Genomic DNA, 23,953 nt, shown 5'->3' on the forward strand with positions numbered 1-23,953 from the left:
TTCAATATGTTGGCAAGACTTGGTTTATGGAAATTAACATCGGTGAACAAAAGTGGCTCAAAGATGGCTGGAAATATTTTGTGCTGACTAATGACATCAAGCGGGGTTGCTTAATTGTGAGCACGTGATTTTTGCCCTATATGAATTACTCCCATAAATTCAAGACAAAATAATTTCTTTCAGTATTTGCAATTTTGTGGAATTTGGTGGCATTTTCCTTTAATTGTTTGCATTTGGCTGTGCATGCTTATTTTATTCAATTAATGAAAAATACAAAAAATACTTGGCATTTTCATCTAGGGTTTAATTTTACATTTTAGGATTAATTAGAAAATTATTTGTTTTATAAAATGGAAAAATCACAAAGAAAATAGTTTAATTTGCACTGTTAATTTTAGCTTTGATTTTGAGTATCTTTTCTGTTAATTTGTTTTAATTAATTGTGTTGATTATCATTTTAGGATTAATTAGTTTTTTTTTAAGTTCTAGAAATTAATTTTGATTGTTGATTAAATTTTGAAAAAAGAAGAAGAAAAGAAAAGAAAAAAAAGAGAGAAGAAAGAAGGAAAAAAAAAGAAGAAAACAAATAAAGTGAGCTGTGTTTGAGCCAAATCTGTGTCAGCCCAAACATTCCCACCAGAACTAGCCCAAACCCGTTCCCTACCCGGTCCAATCTCCACTGTGATCAAAATGACACCGTTTAGCTAAGCTTGATCATGGCCGTCGATGTTCCTTGATCGGACGGTCGAGAACTGCCCCCCAGACTATAAAGCTGTCCGAACCCTCAGACCCCCCTCTCATCATCTCTTTCAAACTTCCCACTCTGAAACCCTAGCTAGCCGCCCCCAAATCCTCCACCGCCGGTGGCGGCGCCACCGCAAACCGCCACCAAACTTACATCCCAAGACCCCCTTCATCTCCTCTTCCCAAATCCCTAACATATGTCCTTCGAATCCCACTGGTTCGTCTCGAATCTTAAATCGAAAACTAGACCAAAAATCTAACCTTTCCAAAACCCCACCAAAATCTAACTATACAACCACTGTTCGTCCTTGAGTCCCAATCCACCACCTCCTCCTCCCAAATCCTCACCAAATCGGGTCAGGCGCAGATCTAAAAACAAAGAAAAGGATGCCTTTCAAGCTTTCAAGTTTCCATGAACGATTGGGCCTGGAATTAACATTGTTCGTCTGTTCTCAAAGAGAACATGCGACTAATACCAGTTTTGGGTCGAATCGGAGGTTGCCGGACAAGTCTCTCAAGCCACTGGTCTCCGACCTTAGGTATTCCTTGACCATGTCTTTTTCATATTCTGTTTCTACTCCATCTTCATTCTTTCCTTTTCTTTTCTTGTCCCTCTGTTTCTGTTTCTAAATAATTTTGTTAAGCAATAGCCATGAGTTAATATTGTTTAAATTTTGTTAGAAGGGTTATAATTAATTCGGTTGGTGTTCATAGTTAGTATTAAAATCGTTTAAGTTCTTTTGGGGCCAGATACTATTAAGTAGCCAGTTTGGTTGTTTTGTTTGAATTCATTTGCCTGGTTCATAATTGCTGATATGTTAATTGAGTTCGTTTTTTGTTTTGTTGGAATCGTTTAAGTTCTCCGGACTCAGTTCTCTGCCTTCCTTGTTTCTTTTTCTTTTTCTTTCTTTGGCCCAGACAGCCTTGTTCACCTAGCCTCAATGCTCGATGGCTAATGGCCTGAAGCTGATGGAATTGGGCTATAGTATTAAGGCCCATAGTCTGGATGGGGTCCTATTTAAATTGACCCATGAGCTGAAGGTTAAATAGTTGAGACTATAGTAAAAACGAGGGAATTGGAGGATAATTTAGGAAATCTAGGTGAGGGAATCTTGTATAACTGAACTAGGAAGCTTCCTAGAAGCTGGGGTGGGGACTTATATGAAATCTGATGTTTTAGACTAAGGGATTTTGAGCAAAAATGAAAATATGAAAATGGTCAAAATGAAAAATCTGATTTCTTTAGGTTAGCCTAGTGCCTTGCCTATAAAGGCAGCTTTTCTTGCCTTTCAAGGCAGAGAGATCAAGAGCTGAAAATTCAGAAAAATGCAAAAATTGCAAAAATTATTGTTTCATAGACTTTGAGTATTTTTGATTCCTTCAATTTCTGGATAACAATAGAAGACTGAGTGGTTCGAATAGCCACTATTCCATTGAAACTCTCTCAATTTACTTTGATTTCTGAGTACTGAAAGTTGTTGGTTCGTCTGAGCATGAAAATGATTTAATTTTGGTTGGTTTTCAAGAGCTTTTGGTTCGATTTTGGTTGTCTTTTTGGTTGCTGAACATTGTTTGGGATTTCTGTTGATTTTAGCCTGCTTCAAATCTGGTTCCCCTTTTGATTATTTCTGGGCTAACGCCGCAACTAACACTGGTCTACTGCTGCTGATTCCTCCTTCTTCTTATTTTCTTTGCTGTTGTAAGGTACATTCTCTTGAAATTCTACTGGATGTATGTGTCATAATGAAGATGAATGTGAAAATTTTGGAACATGGCAGCTGAATCTGTTTTGTTTAGTTTCAGTTTTCTTCATGGTGTTTATATGCTATATCAGTTAATCCATTATAGTTTAGCCACTCTTAGTACGATTAGCTAAATTTGGATGTTGTAGTTAAACCTTGGGACTGTTGGTGATATGCTACTGACAGAAATTTGGTGAGTGGATAATTCGTGAGAGTTCTCTTTTTGAGCATTGTTGGCATTAAGATGTGTTAAGTTAAACATCCCCGTTACTTCGCTGGTTTCACTTTGTATGTTAAAATCATTTAGAATGAGGATTCTCCGTAGTTGTAAGTTTTTTTCATGTATTCTTTAATTAGCATCCGAAGGTATAGTCAACAAGAATGATTCAAAAAAGGTTTCGTTTGGTTTTAATTAGTCCCTGATGCTCTAAAGGGCGTGCGTTGTCAAAGACTCGAACTTGAGTTGTGTTATGTATTGGTCTCAGTGATGGCTTTCTAAATTTGTGGCACTTCAGGCGCTCATTTGTGCTTTGGAGACTCGATACCGAGCCTCTCCCCAGCACAGCGTATTATCAGGAGCTTGGGGCTCACTATTGGGCCCAAAATAGGACAGGCCCTTCCTAATGAGACTTGGTCTACCTCTATTCGCTGGGTTACAGGTTTATGCTGAACTGAAATAAAACCTTTGGTTACATTTAGTAGTAAAGAATCAAATTCCTTTAAATAATTGGGAGGTGAGCTATACTAGATAAGACATAGTCTATGGCCCTCCGAGCTTTAGTTTGAATATCCTTTTAAAATGGAATCGAGGTACGCCGTGCCAAATAAAATCTCAAATGCGCGGCCCTCATTTAATCCTTTCTTTTAAAAACCTTAGAACTCGAGGCGTTCCATCTAGAAAATTCGCATGGCCCTCGCAAAGTTAAAAACTCGTAGTTGCTTTAGGCGCGTTGTTTTAATAATATTACCTTCCTAAACTCGGGTGCGCATTTATGTGACCCAAATCCAAATCTCAACAACGTTTGATAAAATGTATTATGGACCGCGAGTGCATTTATGTGACGTGGTTCAAAATGTTTTATGTGACGTTGAATCTTCTTAAAAATAATTAAATAAAAGCGGTTATAAAGTTAAAATTGCACATAGGTTAAAACATGTATTAAAATCAGTAAATAGGCCAATTATAACAGTTGAGCGACCGTGCTAGAACCACGTAACTCGGGAATGCCTAACACCTTCTCCCGGGTTAACAGAATTCCTTACTCAGATCTCTGGTTCGCGGACTGTAATACAGAGTCAAGCTTTTCCTCGATTAGGGATTTTAAAATAGTGACTTGGGACACCAAAAATCTCCCAAGTGGCGACTCTGAATTTATAATAAAATGATCCCATTTCGATTGTCCTTTAATTAGAAAAACTCCCTTATACACCCTTCCGGGGGTGTAGGTAAAAAGGAGGTGTGACAGCTCTGGCGACTCTGCTGGGGATCGAACCCAGAATCTCTTGTTCAGGGTTCAGAATTCGAGCTTAGATGAATTGTTATAGTTGGCTTTATTTATTATCTGATTTTATTACATGTTTGGGCCTAATGTGCAAAATGTTGCCTTTTACTTCTTTGATATTATTTGAACTGTATATATAAACTACTATGAAACCCCTCTCTTCTCTCTCTCGAGGAGTGCACGCTGGTCGTGACTTCTTTCTGTTAGTGTCATATCCCAAATAGAACGAGGTTCGGACAAGTTGCAAAGCCGAATGATCTTTTGGTTACAGGTATGCAGCCCCCCCGGCTCGAGTTGTCCACTCGGGTAAGCCAGGTCTAGAACAATAAACCCAAGTTTTAAACCTAGTATAACAATAACTCATGTCGGATCCCTAGTAGGAACGTTTGTTTGTATCATGTGCATTTTGACTTTAGAGACTCAACACATGGGTTGGGTCTGTCTAGAACAGGTGAACCCGAATTAAAAAGACCATCCTGATGCATCTTACTTGCTACTTGCGCATTTATTTGCTTTGGATTTGCATGCTGACCGGCTTTGGAATGAAAGGAGAGAATTTGGGAAAGAAATAACAGTGTAGAGGGTTAAGGGAGTGAATCACCTGTTTAAAGAAAAACCAATATCCAAATAGCGCTGAAACTTTGCCGAATTTTTTGAAAAAAAAAGAAAATGAATTGAAAAATGAGAAAGGAGTTTTGTTTTCTAAATAGTTTGTTTTATTTGTCCAAACTACGCCAGTTTGATTCCCACCGGATGTGGGATACGTAGGCAACCTCCATCTGCTCCAACTTCCTTTTTTGCAAAAGTAGCCCAAAAGAACAAAAAATTTACTTTTATTTAAAAAATAATTAGGGTGGTGCCATTCTTGTCAGAAATAGCCGAATGTCTCTAAAAGGGCGCCGGAATGTTGTTTTTACAAGAACAACCGCATGTGGTCATTTTTTCAAGGTTTTCACCAGTTAGCCAACACAGGCTTAAAATCTTCGTCTCCGAGGTGCTGAAAGGCCTTACTTGAAAAACCGGATTTTATTTTTAAATAATAAAAAAAAAGAGAAAAAAGTGTCAATTTTGTCTTTGAGTCAAATGAGTCTTTATTTTTGCTTAATCACCCTAATAAATGTGCAGAATGAGCACGAGTCCAAGTTTACCGATAACAGTCATGAACAAGATCCCTTTGGAGTTGCATATGTGGTGGGATGATCTGAAAAAATCGGAGCAAGATAAAGTCAATCTACATTTGGGAGGTCTCACCGGGTTGTTGAAAATCAAACCTAGAGGAGATATCATAAAGGCTTTGGTTACGTTTTGGGACCCGGCCCATAACGTATTTCACTTTTCGGATTTTGAACTCACCCCAACCTTGGAAGAGATAGCAGGTTATATGGGAAGTACTGAAGGGCTGAGGCATAAGTACCTGATCGCTCCAAGAGCGGTTAATTCTCACAAATTCATGGATTTGTTAAAGATAAGCAAGGGAGTCCCGTACGCCGAGTTGGAGGGTGGTTTTTTCACTCTACTCTTTATATATCAGAGGTACGGGCAAGTAGGAGGGTTCAACGATCTGGCAAGCAGGGTTTGTAGCAGAGGAAACCGAATAAAATGGGATGAGCATAGGCATTTCGCCTTCTTGGTAGCTTTCCTAGGCCTTGTGGTGTTCCCCCGAAAAGACAGGAATAATGATTTGTGGGTGGACTGAGTCGTCAAGGTCCTGATTACCAACACCAAAAGCATTCTTGCCCCTATAATAGTGTCTGAGATATACCGAGCTCTCACAGCTTGTAAAGCTGGGGCAGATTTCTTCGAGGGATGCAATTTGCTATTACAGATGTGGATGATCGAGCACCTGTGTCATCGCCCTCAGCATATGAGTTATGGATCTACAAAGAAAAGTTGCATTGAAGAGTTTGACACAAGGATTTCAGGGTTCAAGCTGCCAGAGGGGTTTGGAGATTGGGTATCCCGCCTTCGTTCCATTAATGCAGGACAAATAGAATGGACATTGGGTTGACTTCCTGTTGAAAAGATTGTGTATATGCCCGCCACTGGTCCTTACTTCCTCCTAATGGGTCTGCGAGGTATCCAGCCTTACGCTCCTTACCGGGCGATGAGACAGTTGGGAAGGTGTCAGGTGATGCACCCAGATGAAGATCTTAGCGTTTATGCAGTCGAGGTTAGTTCTGACGGCCAATTTCATGAAGAAACAATTCGTTCTATTTGGAATGAATGCCATTATTTGATGGTGAACACTCGAGTGCGTGACCTATCTAGAGGCAAAGTCTCACCCGCCTATCTTGCCTGGTATAGAAAGAAGAACACTGCAAGGGCCGAACCAGAAAGACCAGCCAAAAAGCCTCACATTCAAGAATTCATTGAGGCGTCGCAAGAACAGTGGGCTTGGTTGGCTAAGGAGAATGAGTACAGGGCCACAATAGGAAAATTGGAAAAGCAAGTTAGAGATCTTCAATTCGAGAGTGGCTTGCAAGTAGCGGCAGACGAAGGAGAAAAGAAAAGGCTAGCCAAAGATAATGAGGACCTTCGAGCCCAAATTCAGAAAATGAAAATAGTAGCAGAAAACCCCGCCCGAAGTGCCAAAGATGAAAAGCTCATAAATAACCTGAAGCAGAAAGTGAATGACTATAGTTTTGATTTGAACAAAGCAGAAGGTGAACTAGCCAGGGCTTGAAAACAGTTGGATAAAAATGCAGATGAACGAGCATGCTTGGTTAAGCAGTTGAAAGAAAAGTACGATGATGAGATCGCGGGATTAAGGAAAAGGGCCATCTCCACGGAAAACAAAATGATCAAACAAGCGAAAGACTTCAAGGCTGAAAAGGAACAGTGTTACACGGCAATGGCACGGCTAGAAAGAGACTTGCAACAACTCCAAGAGCAGAACCAGGTAGCCGAAAAAACTTTGGAAGCCAGAACCGAACAGATTGGGCGTTTGTTGCAAGAGAAGGGCGTCATAAGAGAGCGAGTCAAAGGGGTCACCAACTACATCGCGATGAAGTGCAGTAGCTGTGAGGATATGACTAGATCTATGTTCTTCACTACTGTGATGATTTTTGTTCGCCGGGTAATGGAAGATCTCTACCACCTCCAAGGGGATTTAGCGAGTCGGCCCGCGGCGAGGCCGAATGATGCCCCGCGGGTCCCGGGGCAATTGAGGCACTGATGTATTCGTGATTTCTTGAGTCTGTATTTTCTTTCTGTTAAAGTCTACCAGTTTGTCTTGAAGTCTGTATTTTTTTTATTAGTGTATGTGGGTTGTTTGTTTTTCGAGTCTGTATTTTGTCTTTCATCTGAGTATGTTAGTTTTTTGTTTAAGTCTATTTCCGAGTCTTATTATGAAAAATTTGAAACTTCCAAAAAATGTTTTATTACTTTTTATCTCCAAGAATTACGCTTGGTCTGATTCATGCGGGGTCATGATACGTAGGCAATCTCCATAGGATTCGACCGTAATCAAATGAAAAAGAGAGAAAGAAAATAAGAGGAAAAACAAGAGAGTAAAGAAAAGAAAAAGAGCAGAAAAACAAGAATAAAAAGAGAGAAAATAAGAAATCAAGAGGGAATAAAAACAAAGAGAGAACAGAGGCAAGAGTGGAAGGAAGGAAAAGAAAAGAAAAAAGGGGGGAAGTTTGCAATTGAAAGTAAGAAAGGCCAGGATGACGCATGCAACCTATCAAATACATAATAGAGACGGTTAACTACTTAGGTGCATTCATGCCAATGTGCGGTTACCAATCTGTTAAAGCCTAATCGCTAACAACGTTGTTGTTTGATGTGTTGAGTCCAGGCAGGTGGTTAGTTGATTGGAATTCTGGCAACTCACTCATACAATACCCGATCAAAAGACAGGCTGAATATGGTCAACCAAGAATCGGAGACAAGTATTGTTGACCTGTCAAAAGAGGTGGAAGAACTAGATATTAATGCAATGAAGGAAGAGATGTATAAGTTAAAGCAGCAGATGGCTGAAATGTACCAAGCCTGGCAAAAGGGCATCTACCACCGGTTTATCCTGGCAACCTTGCTTATACCCCACCATCAGCCCAACCTCCAGAGCCCCCCACTGTGAACTCATCTCCAGCCTTTCCCCTCTACCAACAATGCTATAGAGCCACTTCCCATACTTCTCAAGCTCCACCACCCAAACAAGTCCTATACCCCCACCAATTGCACCTATTTTTGTGGCACCTCCACCTGCTACATTACACCGATCTTCCAGTGAACCTATATTCCAAACTCACAACAACCAGTACTATCCCCCCTGAACCCCCCTTCAAAGTTCTAGAACCATATTCTTGCACCCCTCATCTTGATCTCCCGACAGAGACCGAGAAGCCACCAAAAAATCCCGAGCATGAAGAGATGATCAGAAAGGTTAAAAGCTTAGAATAATTGTTCAGGGATATGAGGGGGTTGGGAGGTTAAGTAAGTGTGGCCTATAAAGATTTATGTCTGTTCCTAGATGTTCAGTTGCCAGTAGGGTTCAAAATGCCCAAGTTTGATCTGTACGACGGGCATGGAGACCCAGTAGCACACTTAAGAGGATTTTGTAGCAAGATGAGAGGAGCATGTGGAAGAGATGAATTGCTGATAGCATATTTCAGCCAAAGTTTGAGTGGATCAGCATTAGAATGGTATAACAGACAAGATCACAGCAGTTGGTGCACATGGGACGATTTGGCCCAAGCCTTTGCCTGCCATTTTCAGTACAATCTCGAAATTATCCCATACTGTCTATCATTAACAAAGATTGAGAAGAAGCCCGGTGAGAGCTTCAAGGAATATGGATTCCGTTGGAGAGAGCAAGCAGCGAGGGTTGTCCCTCCGACGAAAGAAAGTGAGATGGTTGATTATTTCTTGCAGGCTTTGGAACCCACTTATTTTGGTCACTTGGTGTTAGCAGTGGGCAAGTCCTTTAATGAAGTTGTAAAAATGAGAGGCATGGTTGAGGAGGGACTCAAGTCCAACAAGATCATGAGTTATTCAGCAATCAAAGCAACCACCCAAGCCATTCAAAACGGTACTGGAGGCGTACTTGGGAAGAAGAAGAAAGAGGATGTTGCTACAATTGAGTCGGGAGCTTGGGTTGGATCCAGGAACCTTCCACGTTACTACAACCCGCCTCGACCCTACCACCAAACTTACCCACACACTCCATATAGTCCACGACAACACTACTACCCACCGCCCGATCCCCATGTTTCCATCCATCACGCACAAACCTATACCAAACCTCCCACTCACACACAATGGCATGCACCGGCTCCACTAAGTCCATACCTAGCTCCACAAAATGCCCATACACCCCCAAGAGCCTACAGAAATCCCCCTGGAATAGGTTTTCGGCCAAATCAAGCCTTTAAGAATGAGAGGTTGCAGAAGCAGAATACTTTCACTACATTGGGAGAATCATATGCTAGTCTATTCCACCGGCTAAGAAAGTTGGGTATGTTGAATCCGATCGAGGCTAAACTGCCGAATCCCCCTCCCAGAAATCTTGACCGCTCGGTGAGTTGTGAGTATTGTTCAGGGACCCCGGGTCACGACACAGAGAAATGCTGGAAGTTGAAAACAACTATTCAAGAGCTCATTGATACTAATCGGATTGAGGTACAAGCCCCGAAGGCACCCGACATAAACCAGAACCCATTACCGGACCATCATGAGACTAATATGATTGAGATAGTGCATAAGGGAGGGGAGCCTAAGAAGCCCTCGCAAACTGTCATGATGATTCGGGCTAGCGAAGCCAAGCCATTTGAAAAATCAACAAGTGAGAAGACTGTGATCAAGTTGAACGGGGCAAATAACGAACCATCCGTGGAGATCAAGAAGGGGTCCTCAAGTGACGTTGCAGGAAAACACGAAAGAGCAAAAGTGGTTGTGCCAGGAGTGACGAACAAGCCTGTGGTAATTGTGAAGGGCGCCTGCACAGATCATGTCGTTATCAAATTGGTAACTCAATTACCGATAGTCAACAGCAAGGCAGTCCTATGGAAGTATGAACAAGTGATAGTGACTTACAAGGGGAAAGAGATTAAAGAAGAAGTGTGTGAGACCCATGGTTTGACTCGATCGGGGAGATGCTTTGCTCCTGAAGAGTTGAGAAAAGCTAAAACCTTAAAAGATAACCTAGTGTTGGTGAAGAAAGCGGTGACCGAGGAAGAAGCAGAAGAATTCCTAAGAAAAATGAAAGTACAGGACTATTCCATTGTGGAGCAGTTAAGGAAGACACCGGCTCAGATCTCGCTCTTGTCATTATTGATCCATTCAGACGAGCACCATCGGGATTTGATGAAGATCTTGAATGAAGCCCACGTTCCTGACAAAATCTCAGTAAACCACTTAGAAAAGATAGCTAACAAAATATTTGAGGTAAATAGAGTCACTTTTTCTGATGATGAGTTGCCTGTGGAGGGTACTGAGCACAATAGAGCCCTCTATCTGACGGTGAAATGTGAAGATTCCCTGGTTACTCGGGTACTGGTTGACAACGGTTCTAGTGAAAATATTTGCCCTCTTTCCACTTTGAACAAGTTGAAGGTGGATGATGAAATAATTCACAATAATAGTATCTGCGTTCGGGGATTCGATGGTGGAGGGAAAGATTCAGTCGGGGACATAGTGCTCGAGCTTACAATAGGGCTAGTTGAATTTACTATGGAATTCCAGGTGCTCGATATGGTTGTTTCTTACAACCTGTTGTTAGGACGACCCTGGATTCATGCTGCCAAAGCGGTCCCGTCTACTCTGCATCAAATGGTTAAGTTTGAATGGGATCGACAGGAAATTGTTATGCATGGCGAAGATAATTTGTGTGTTCCCAGTGATGCCATTGTTCCGTTCATAGAATTTGAAGATGACAAGGGGCCATGGGTTCATCAGATTGTTGACACGGTATTGGTAGAGAAAATTCCTGATGGGAAGTGAGTGCCAACTCCAAGGGTAGCTTCTGCATCAGTCATGGTAGCCGTTGAAATGTTGAAAAATGGTTTTGTGCCGGGCAAAGGTTTGGGCGCATCTCTGCAAGGTATCATACAGCCAGTTTCTCTTCCTAAGAACTTGGATATGTTTGGTTTGGGGTTCAATCCCACAGTTGCGGACGTGAGAAGAGCTATAAAAATGAAACAGAGAGCATGGGCCCTTCCAAAGCCAGTCCCGCGTCTTTCCCGATCATTTATCAGGCCTAGTACCAAAAAGTGCCCCGTGACGTCGGTTCCCATTTCGGTGGTTGATGTGGATGGAGATTTGATGGAAAGGTTCGAGAGGATATTCGCCGATGTGAACGTGTTGGAAGCTGGAGAGGGTTCTAGCAAGGCGAATGTCCAATTTGTTGGGCCCAGTGCAAAGATTAACATTTGGGAAACTACTCCTCTCCCCACTAGGAGGGAGTTTTGGTAGTTTGCTTTGATTTTCTTTCAATTTATCTGGATTATTCCAGGTTTGTAATTCAGATTCTATGTTTCATCCGTTTGGATGTATAAACCCCGTTGTCTTTAATTTCAATGAAATGCAATTTCTCTTTTTCTTTCTTCTTGATAGTTTTATTTTTGTTTTCTTTTCTTCCTTGTACAGTTCTTTTTATGCTGGGCTCAATGATATGACATGCATGTGGAATCTCCGGCCCAGTCTTAAAAGCCAATCTAGTTATGAAATAGTAATTCAAGAAATAGAATGTGATGTTGAATCAGAATATGACGAGGATGAAGCCTTTGAAGAGATTAGTAAAGAATTAAGCCATTTTGAAGAAAAACCCAAGCCTAACCTGAGTGATACAGAAGCAATCAATTTAGGGGACCAAGATAATGTCCGGGAAACTAAAATAAGTGTCCACCTTGAACCATAACTCAGATAAGAGATAATTAAAACACTGTTCGAGTATAAAGATGTTTTTGCATGGTCCTATGATGACATGCCAGGTCTAAGCACTGGTTTGGTGGTTCACAAATTGCCCACTGATCCGGCATTCCCCCTGTCAAGCAGAAGCTGAGGAAATTTAAAACTGATATGAGTGTGAAAATCAAGGAAAAGGTCATCAAATAGTTTGAGGCCAAGGTCATTCGGGTCACTCGGTATCCCACTTGGTTAGCCAATGTAGTGCCTATGCCGAAGAAGGATGAAAAGACCAGGGTGTGTGTTGATTATCGAGAACTCAACAAGGCAAGTCCCAAGGATAATTTCCCATTGCCGAACATCCATATATTGATCAATAACATGAGATTGGTTCTTTTGTGGATTGTTATCACCAAATCTTAATGGATGAAGAAGACACAGAAAAGACAACATTCATCATGCCTTGGGGAGCGTACTGTTATCGGGTCATGCCATTTGTTTGAAAAATGCAGGGTCAACCTACATGAGGGCAATGACGACCATATTCCATGACATGATACACAGGGAGATCGAGGTTTATGTGGATGATGTGATTGTAATGTCTAGAAAGCAGTCTAACCATGTCAGAGATCTGAGGAAGTTCTTCCAAAGGCTTCGCAGGTACAATCTCAAGCTCAATCCTGCAAAATGCGCGTTCGGTGTTCTGTCTGGAAAGTTGTTGGGGTTTATAGTCAGTCGACGAGGTATTGAATTAGACCCGTCAAAAATCAAAGCCATCCAGGAATTGTCACATCCGAAGAACAAGACTGAGGTGATGAGTCTGTTGGGAAGATTGAATTACATCAGCCGGTTTATTGCTCAACTCACAACAACTTGTGAGCCTATCTTCAAATTGTTAAAGAAAGATGCTGCAGTCAAGTGGACAAATGAATGTCAGGAAGCATTTGATAAGATAAAGGGGTACTTGTCAAACCTACCTGTGTTGGTCCTACCAGAACCAGGGAGACCTTTGATTCTGTACTTGACAGTCTTGGACAATTCATTTGGATATGTGTTGGGACAGCATGACATCACTGGCAGGAAGGAGCAGGCCATATATTATCTCAGCAAGAAGTTCACATCTTACGAGGTTAAGTACACTCAGCTTGAGAGGACGCGTTGCGCCTTAACTTGGGTAGCCTAGAAGCTGAAACATTATTTGTCATCTTATACTACTTACCTCATCTCTCGCTTGGATCCGTTGAAGTATATCTACTAGAAGCCTATGCCCACGGGAAGGCTCGCAAAGTGACATATCTTGCTCACAGAAGTTGACATTATCTATGTGACCAGGATCGCAATAAAAGCACAAGCATTGGCCGACCATTTGGCTGAGAATCCCGTGGATGAAGAATACAAACCTTTAAAGACATACTTCCTTGAGGAAGAGGTAATTCACATTGATGAGTTGGAACAGATTGAAAGGCCAGGATGGAAGCTTTTCTTTGATGGTGCTGCTAACATGAAAGGCGTTGGAATAGGAGTGGAACTTGTTTCTGAAATAGGGCATCATTACCCTGTTACAACACAACTTCGGTTCTACTGTACTAACAACATGGCGGAATACGAGGCATGCTTTTTGGGTTTGAGGATGGCTGTGGACATGGGTGTCCAGGAAGTCTTGGTCTTGGGTGACTCGGACCTTCTGGTACACCAAATTCAGGGAGAATGGGAAACACGGGATTTAAAACTCATACCGTACCGGCAACGCTTGCATGGTCTTTGTCAACTGTTTCAATCAATGGAGTTCAGGCATATTCCGAGGATCCACAATGAGGTCGCCGATGGTTTGGCTACTCTGGCATCGATGTTACATCATCCGGATAAGGCTTATGTTGACTCGTTGCATATTCAGGTCCATGATCAGCATGCTTAGTGTAACATGGTGGAGGAAGAGCTCGATGGGGAGCCTTGGTTTCACGACATCAAAGAATACATCCGAAGTGGAGTATATCCGGTACAAGCCACATGTGATCAAAAGAGAACAATTCGTCGCTTGGCAAATGGATTTTTCTTCAGTGGAGGAGTTTTGTACAAAAGAACTCCAGATCTCGGGTTATTAAGATGTGTAGATGCCAGACAAGCCGCGGCTATCATGACCGAAGTACATTCTGGAATCTGTGGACCGCACATGAGTGAGTATGTGCTGGCAAAGAAGATTCTCCGGGCAGGTTATTATTGGCTCACTATGGAGCGAGATTGTATCAGTTTCATGCGTAAATGTCACTAGTGCCAAGTGCATGGAGATTTGATTCATTCTCCCCCATCTGAATTACATACAATGTCTGCACCATGGCCTTTTTTTGCTTAGGGAATGGATGTCATCGGACCAATCGATCCAGCAGTGTCCAACGAGCATAGGTTTATTCTGGTGGCCATCGATTATTTCACCAAGTGGGTAGAGGCTAAAACATTCAAGTCTGTAACCAAGAAGGCGGTGGTTGATTTTGTGCATTCAAATATCATTTGCCGGTTTGGGATACCGAAGGTGATCATTATATACAATGGGGCTAATCTCAATAGTCAACTGATGAAAGAGGTATGTCAGCAGTTCAATTACACATCACAATTCTACCCCATACCGCCCTAAGGCAAACAGATCAGTTGAGGCGGCCAACAAGAATATAAAGAAGATACTTCGAAAAATGGTGGAAGGTTCTAGGCAGTGGCATGAAAAGTTGTCGTTTGCATTGCTAGGTTATCGCACTACTATCCGTACTTCAGTAGGGGCGACTCCTTATTCGTTGGTGTATGGCACTGAAGCAGTGATACCCGCAGAAGTGAAAATTCCATCCCTTCGAATTGTCGCGGAGGCTGAGATCGATGATGAGGAGTGGGTCAAAACCCTCTTGGAACAATTGAGTTTGATCGATGAGAAGAGACTGGCAGCAGTGTGTGATGGCCAGTTGTATCAACAGAGAATGGCAAGGGCATACAATAAGAAGGTGCGCCCACGAAAGTTTAAAGTGGGGAAGTTAGTATTGAAACACATTCTTCCTCATCAAGTTGAAGCAAAAGGAAAATTCGCCCCAAATTGGTAGGGTCCGTTCGTTGTGACTAGAGTGTTATCCAATGGTGCATTGTATTTGACAGATGTAGAAGGCAAATGTGTAGAAATGGCTATCAATTCTGATGCAGTCAAGAGATATTATGTATGATTTCTTTCTTTGATTGTACTTGTTTGTATTTGGCATGTCTCGAATATTGAAATGACGAAGGCATTTTGTTTTGCTATCTAAGCACTTTATCCCTCGTTACCCCTTTGAGCCACATTTATTTTCTTTCATACCCCTCCTTTGGAATCAATAGCAAATATCGGAAACACAAACGTAAAGATAAGTAAAGGAAGGAGAGAAAAAGAGAAAGGAAAAAGAAAAGACAAAGAAAAAAGAAAAGAGAAAGAAAAAAATGAAAAGAAAAAGAAAAAGAAAAAGAAATAAAAAAAACAACAACAAAAAAAGGAAAAACAAAAGAAGAAAAGAAGAGAAAGAAAAAGAGAAGAAAAATCACAATGGATAAAGTAATTCCTATGACATGAACTGCGTTCGACCTGATTCCTTTTAAGGATACGTAGGCAGCCTCACGGTTCGGTCCCATCAAAACAAAATTCCAAAAGCCCCCAAGCAAGAAACTGGGGCAGAAGTTGTGGTTGTTGTGAGAAATCTGATTCCGAAAGTTGTAATTTTAACATATTTGAATTGTGTTGAGCCTTTTATACCCTTTCTTTCTAACCCCATCCAAAAGCCACATTACAGTCCAAAGAAAGACCTTCCGATTAGTCCTCGAGAAATGCCAAGTCGAGCAGAGAGAAGTGATTCATATCATGGGGCAATACTTTGGTCCAAACAGGGAAAAGAACTCAAAAATGAGAGAGTCTTACCGGTGAAAACCCTCACGGGCACCATAAGGCGACGTGAGCTGAGAGAAATCAAAATAAGAGAGTCTTATTAGTGAAAACCTTCACGGGCACCTTAAGGCGAAAGTGAGTTGATAGATGAAGGAATGAGAGAGGTCTGTTGGTGAAAACATTTCAAGGCACCACAAGATGAACAAGGTCGGGATTTGAGGTGAAGAAATCAGGTTATGGAAATTCTGGGGCAACAAAGTATGGCAACTGAAAGGTGATTGGTTGGACAGATTGGGCCGATTAATCCAAATTGCATGTCATGATCATTGGTTCCAGCTGTTCCACTCAGATAAGTCTCGTTTCTTTTTCTCTTCAGATAGTCTTCCAGTTTTGGACTTCCTTATCCTTAACTCTGAAAGTCATTGCATTTCATTTCTTTAGGTTTATTTCTCTAAGATGTTCCCAATGTCAGTTCTGTTTAAGCAAATAAGAAGGAATTTCAAAGCTCACTACCAGCTTCAAGATTGCAAAGCACAGTACGGCCAGAGCATACCCAAGATAGCATGATGTAAAAGGGGATAAAATGCCAGCAAGAGTTCCATCGGCAGAATGATTTAGTAATTTCATGGGAGATGCAGAGTTTCAGTTAAAGGGGTCAGAGGTGTGAAACAACGGTTTGGGTATAGAACACTCGGGTCATCCAAAGTCATGGGGTTTGAAAGTCAGCCAGACAGTCAGACAGTCCAGGGCCAGTGTGCAGAAGACAGTCAAAACAAAACAATGCAGCGAAAGGATCTTCAGCACGAATGCCATCAACTAATCACCATTTTAAACTAACAAATGTTCTTTGATTGAAACAGGGGCAGAAAAGTTCGTTTGTGTTAGAGGAACTCTCAGCAAGGAAAGGCAGGCATCAAATAGGTTTGACAGTAAGTTTCAGGACCCTTCTGGAAAATGGGACCTAGTTTAAATGTCCAAAAATAGCATAATCTAGCATAAATGCATCCCAAAGGAATATAAGTTGGCTTAGAAGTTTGCATGTTCGAGATAGGATTCAATTAGGAGTTTTCAGGACCCTCCTGGATAATGGGACTTAGCTTTAAAGTTTCGGTTAGATAGCAACATTTAGCGTAAATTCTTTTGTAGGGTAGTATAATTCAGCTCTAAAAGTTGTCACTCTTAAGATAAAATTTGACTTTGGATTTTCAGGACCCTCCTGGATAATGGGGAGTAGTTTAAGACCTTCTTAGATAACAAGATGTAGCGGATGTCATGCCTTTAAAAGATATAGCGTAGATTTGAAATTGTCGTTTAGTTAAGAGCTGTCAGGATCCCCTTGGATAATGGGACCTAGCTTTCAAATTCTTAGTAATATTTGGTAATATGATTCAGTTTAACACTCACATATGTGCCCAGCTACCAAACTGGGGCAGAAATTTTTCTTTGTTGTATCTATTTTGTTGAAATCAGGAACCCGCTTGGAGAATAGGGAGAAGAATTTCAAGTCAGCAGTTAGGAGCCCGCCTGCATAGCAGGGAATACATTTCAAGTTATCAGTCAGGAGCCCGCCTGTAGAGCAGGGAATACATTTCAAGTCAGTAGTCAGGAGCCCGCCTAGAGAGCACAGAAGACACTTCAAGTTAGCCGTCAGGAGCCCGCCTGGAGAGCAGGGAATACATTTCAAGTTAGTAGTCAGGAGTCCGCCTGGAAAGTAGGGAATACATGTCAAGTTAGAAGTCAGGAGCCCTCCTGGAGAGCAGGGAATACATTCAAGCGCAGCAGTCAGGAGCCCGCCTGGAAAACAAGGAAGTACAATTTAAGTGTTAGCTTTCAAATTCTTTGTTTTGTCTATTTTGTTGAAATCAGGTACCCGCCGGGAGAGCAGGGAATACTTTCAAGTTGAAGTCAGGAGCCCGCCTGAAGAGCAGGGAATACTTTCAAGTTGAAGTCAGGAGCTGGCCTGGAGAGCAGAGAATACCTTTAAGCTTAGCAGTCAGGAGCCCGCCTGGAGAACAAGGGAGTACAATTCAAGTTTTAGTTTTCAAAATTCTTTGATATTCGGCAATGTGATTCATTTTACACTTACACATGGGCCCACATACCCAAATTGGGGCAGAAAATTTTATTTGTTTTTGTCTATTTTGCTGAAGTCAGGAGCCCGCCTGGATAGCATGAGAATACATTCACGTTTCGAAGTCAGGAGCCCGCCTGGTTAGTATGGGAATACATTTACGTTTCAAAGTCAGGAGCCCGCCTGAATAGCAGGGAATACATTCAAGTTCAACAATCAGGAGCCCGCCTGGAGAGCATGGGAATACATATCAAGTTCAGCAGTCAGGCATCCACCTGGAGAAAGGGAAAACATCTCAGATTACAATTCAAGGCGGTAACAAATGGATTTCACCAGGAGAATATAAGTCAACAAGGCAACAAGAAACACAAAAGCATGTTTGAAGATCTAGATAGGATTTTGTAAATCGTAGATCATAGTCTAGTCTAGATTTTTTTTATTTTTGACATGGTGTAATAAGGGGGTTCAGTAAGAAGTAGCAGCAACAACAACAACAGTGAAATTACAACTTCATAGTAGTCCCAGCTACCAAACGTTCCTGAACTACACTGACCTGATTCCTTTTTAGCCAAGGATATGTAGGCAACCTCGGAAGCAGGGTGTAGTCAAATCTTTCAAAAATGCTTCCCACAGAGTATTCAAACGAGCAAAAATCGCTCGTATTTGCTCACTTTATCTTTGCACGAAAACTCCTCGTGTTTTCGGGCAAAGAGGGGCAGCTGTGAGCACGTGATTTTTGCCCTATATGAATTACTCCCATAAATTCAACACAAAATAATTTCTTTTAGTATTTGCAATTTTGTGGAATTTGGTGGCATTTTCCGTTAATTGTTTGCATTTGGCCGTGCATGCTTATTTTATTCAATTAATGAAAAATACAAAAAATACTTGGCCTTTCCATCTAGAGTTTAATTTTACATTTTAGGATTAATTAGAAAATTTGTTGTTTTATAAAATGGAAAAATCACAAAGAAAATAGTTTAATTTGCACTGTTAATTTTAGCTTTGATTTTGAGTATCTTTTCTGTTAACTTATTTTAATTAATTGTGTTGATTATCATTTTCGGATTAATTAGTTTTTTTTTAATTTCTAAAAATTAATTTTGATTGTTGATTAAATTTTGAAAAAAGAAGAAGAAAAGAAAAGAAAAAAAGAGAGAAGAAAGAAGGAAAAAAAGAAGAAAACAAATAAAGTGAGCTGTGTTTGGGCCAAATCTGTGTCAGCCCAAACGATTCCCACCAGAACCAGCCCAAACCCGTTCCCTACCCGGTCCAATCTCCACCATGATCAAAACGACACCGTTTATCTAAGCTTGATCATGGCCATCGATGTTCCTTGATCGGACGGTCGAGAACTGTCCCCCCAGACTATAAAGCTGTCCGAACCCTCAGACCCCCCCTCTCATCGTCTCTTTCAAACTCCCCACTCTGAAACCCTAGCTAGCCGCCCCCAAATCCTCCACCGCCGGTGGCAGCGCCACCGCAAACCGCCACTAAACTTACACCCCAAGACCCCCTTCATCTCCTCTTCCCAAATCCCTAACCTATGTCCTTCGAATCCCACTGGTTCGTCTCGAATCTTAAATCGAAAACTAGACCAAAAACCTAACCTTTCCTAAACCCCACCAAAATCTAACCATACAACCACTGTTCATCCTTGAGTCCCAATCCACCGCCTCCTCTCCCCAAATCCTCACCAAATCGGGTCAGGCGCAGATCTAAAAACAAAGAAAAGGATGCCTTTCAAGTTTCCATAAACTATCGGGCCTGGAACTAGCATTGTTCGTTTGTTCTCAAAGAGAACATGCAACTAATACCAGTTTTGGGTCGAATCAGAGGTTGCCGGACAAGCCTCTCAAGCCATTGGTCTCCGACCTTAGATATTCCTTGACCATGTCTTTTTCATATTCTGTTTCTACTCCATCTTCATTCTTTCCTTTTCTTTTCTTGTCCCTCTGTTTCTGTTTCTAACTAATCTTGTTAAGCAGTATCCATGATATATTATTGTTTAAATTTTGTTAGAAGGGTTAGAATTAATTCGGTTGGTGTTCATAGTTAGTATTAAAATCGTTTAAGTTCTTTTGGGGCCAGATGCTGTTAAGTAGACCGGTTGGTTGTTTTGTTTGAATTCATTTGCCTGGTTCATAATTGCTGATAGGTTAATTGAGTTCGTTTTTTGTTTTGTTGGAATCATTTAAGTTCTCCGGACTCAGTTCTCTGCCTCCCTTGTTTCTTTTTCTTTTCTTTCTTTGGCCCAGACAACCTTGTTCACCTAGCCTCAATGCTCGATGGCTAATGGCCTGAAGCTGATGGAACTGGGCTATAGTATTCAGGCCCATAGTCTGGATGGGGTCCTATTTAAATTGACCCATGAGCTGAAGGTTAGATAGTTGATATTATAGTAAAAACGAGGGAATTGGAGGATAATTTAGGAAATCTAGGTGAGGGAATCTTGTATAACTGAACTAGAAAGCTTCCTAGAAGCTGGGGTGGGGACTTATATGAAATATGATGTTTTAGACTAAGGGCTTTTGAGCAAAAATGAAAATATGAAAAGGGTCAAATGAAAAATTTGATTTCTTTAGGCTGCCCTAGTGCCTTGCCTATAAAGGCAGCTTTTCTTGCCTTTCAAGGTAGAGAGATCAAGAGCTGAAAATCCAGAAAAATGCAAAAACTACAAAAATTACTATTTCATAGACTTTCAGTAGTTTTGAGTCCTTCAATTTTTGGATAACAATAGAAGGCTGAATGGTTCGAATAACCATTATTCCATTGAAACTCTCTCAATTTACTTTGATTTCTGAGTACTGAAAGTTGTTGGTTCGTCTGAGCATGAAAATGATTTGATTTTGGTTGGTTTTCAAGAGCTTTTGGTTCGATTTTGGTTGTCTTTTGGTTGCTGAACATTGTTTGGAATTTCTGTTGATTTTAGCCTGCTTCAAAGCTGGTTCCCCTTTTGATTATTTCTAGGCTAACGCTGCAACTAACACTGGTCTACTGCTGCTGATTCGTCCTTCTTCTTATTCTCTTTGCTATTGTCAGGTACATTCTCTTGAAATTCTACTGGATGTATGTGTCATAATGAAGATGAAAGTGAAAGTTTTGGAACATGGCAGCTGAATCTGTTTTGTTTAGTTTCAGTTTTCTTCATGGTGTTTATATGCTGTATCAGTTAATCCATTATAGTTTAGCCACTCTTAGTACGATTAGCTAAATTTGTATGTTGTAGTTAAACCTTGGGACTGTTGGTGATATGCTACTGACAGAAATTTGGTGAGTGCATAATTCATGAGAGTTCTCTTTTTGAGCATTGTTGGCATTAATATGTATTAAGTTAAACATCCCCGTTACTTCGCTGGTTTCACTTTGTATGTTAAAATCATTTAGAATGAGGATTCTCCGTAGTTGTAAGTTTTTTTCATTTATTCTTTAATTAGCATCCGAAGGTATAGCCAACAAGAATGATTCAAAAAAGGTTTCGTTTGGTTTTAATTAGTCCCTGATGCTCCAAAGGGCATGCGTTGTCAAAGACTCGTACTCGAGTCGTGTTATGTATTGGTCTCAGCGATGGCTTTCTGAATTTGTGGCACTCCAGGCGCTCATTTGTGCTTTGGAGACTCGATACCGAGCCTCTCCCCAGCACAACGTATTTTCAGGAGCTTGGGGTTCACTATTGGGCCCAAAATAGGACAGGCCCTTCCTAATGAGACTTGGGCCATCTCTGTTTGCCGGGTTACAGGTTTATGCTAAGCTGAAATAAAACCTTTGGTTACATTTAGTAGTAAAGAATCGAATTCCTTTAAATAATTGGGAGGCAAGCTATACTAGATAAGACATAGTCTATGGCCCTCCGAGCTTTAGTTTGAATATCCTTTTAAAATGGAATCGAGGTACGCCGCGCCAAATAAAATCTCAAATGCGCGGCCCTCATTTAATCCTTTCTTTTAAAATACTTAGAACTCGAGGCGTGCCATTTAGCAAATTCGCATGGCCCTCGCAAAGTTAAAAACTCGTAGTTGCTTTAGGCGCGTTATTTTAATAATATTGCATTCCTAAACTCGGGTGCGCATTTATGTGACCCAAATCCAAATCTCAACAACGTTAGATAAAATGTATTGTGGACCGCGGGTGCATTTATGTGACGTGGTTCAAAACACGTTTTATGTGACGTTGAATCTTCCTAAAACTAATTAAATAAAAGCGGTTATAAAGTTAAAATTGCACATAGGTTAAAACATGTATTAAAATTAGTAAATAGGCCAATTATAACAGTTGAGTGACTGTGCTAGAACCACGGAACTCGGGAATGCCTAACACCTTCTCCCGGGTTAGTAGAATTCCTTACTCGGATCTCTGGTTCGCGGACTGTAATACAGAGTCAAGCTTTTCATCGATTTGGAATTTTAAAATGGTGACTTGGGACACCAAAAATCTCCCAAGTGGCGACTCTGAATTTATAATAAAATGATCCCGTTTCGATTGTCCTTTAATTGGAAAAACTCTCTTATACACCCTTCTGGGGGTGTAGGTAAAAAGGAGGTGTGACATTAATTAAATTTGAGTTGGTCGAAATTACACAATTATGTGTTGTCTTCCAAGCGCAAGTGAAAGACCAAGGAACTCTCTGTCACAACCCAAACCGATGGGCCGCGACGGGCACCCGGTACCTTACTAAACCGAGCACCAACATAACGTATCTTTCTTATTACATCATCATATAAACGTGACATATGGGCCTAGTAGGCCAACATAATTATTTATAAACTCAAACATAGGCCGATAGGGCCGTACAATCTTTCACATATACGACATATATCTACAAGCCTCTAAGAGTACATAAATGTCATAAGGGTCGGGATAGAGTCCCGCCATACCAAACAATACACGTCTAAATCATACTAACCAAACAAGCAACTCCAAAGCAAATGGACCGCACCAACATCCTCCGCTGAGCTAATAGCCTACTTGGAGGGATCTCGACCTGTCTATCGGGACCTGCGGGCATGAAACACAGCGTCTCCAGGCAAAAAGGACGTCAGTACGAATAATGTACTGAGTATGTAAGGCATATAAATAAATACATAAGAGACATGGAAGACATATAAAGTACATGACTCAACCTGTAAGTCTGAATAACTTTGTAAATCATAAAATACTTTTAGCGTCATGCGTATGAATGTCATGTCGTGCATAGGTACATGTTTCATAACATCATCAGCCTCTAAGGGCATCCCATCATATCATATCGGCCACTGTAGGCAAAATCATCATCATATACCAGCTGATCAGGTGGTGGTGCGTATATAACGCCATAACCTTTCCCATATCCCATATACATATATACATACATACATATATACACGTATATAACGCCGATGGAATCATATTTACAAATATATGTGTATATAACACCGTTTGAATCATATTTCAGCCACTGTGGGCAACATCATCATCATATACCAGCTGATCAGGTGATGGTGCGTATATAATGCAGTAACCTTTTCCCATATTCCATATACATATATTTACATATATACGCATATAACGCCATCTGGTCATGGGTCAATGCACATGAATGCAATGCATGAAAGTATGTCAATAAAATCATTCGGAATATCATAAGACCATTTTTCCTCTGAGTAATATCATAAAGTAAACTCTTTTCAACTTTCGCATTTTTTTGAGACCCATGAACAGATGATAAAATATTATGGCACGTGAAAATTCAAGAACATAGATATCTCTAATACTTCTATGAATAGAGTCATTAATGGAATTTGTGCATTTGCACGTTTCGTTCGTATCATATGGATCATGCCAAAAGAAAGAAGGGATAGCCTTAACATACCTGGTCGTATCCCACCTGCTGAAGAGCTCAACTCGTATCCGCTAAAGGAAACCGGCGTGAGTGTAATCGTTATGTTAAAGGCCAGAATCTGCCCAATACATTTCAGTCATACTGAAAATACATGGTATACAATGGACCTTATCCTGTCCGAATTGAGTCATAAATTCTCAATAGAATGCTAAATATGTTTTGCTAGGCCAGTTGGTTATCCCTCCGGTATAGTGAGTTAAAAACTTCTGACAGATTGTTGATGTGAAGATCTAAAGTGAAGTTCACAACATATTATGCATAACCAAATGCAAAGTAACAGGTTGC

Source organism: Nicotiana sylvestris, chromosome 3 (assembly GCF_000393655.2).
Source record: "Nicotiana sylvestris chromosome 3, ASM39365v2, whole genome shotgun sequence".
Lineage (NCBI taxonomy): Eukaryota > Viridiplantae > Streptophyta > Magnoliopsida > Solanales > Solanaceae > Nicotiana > Nicotiana sylvestris.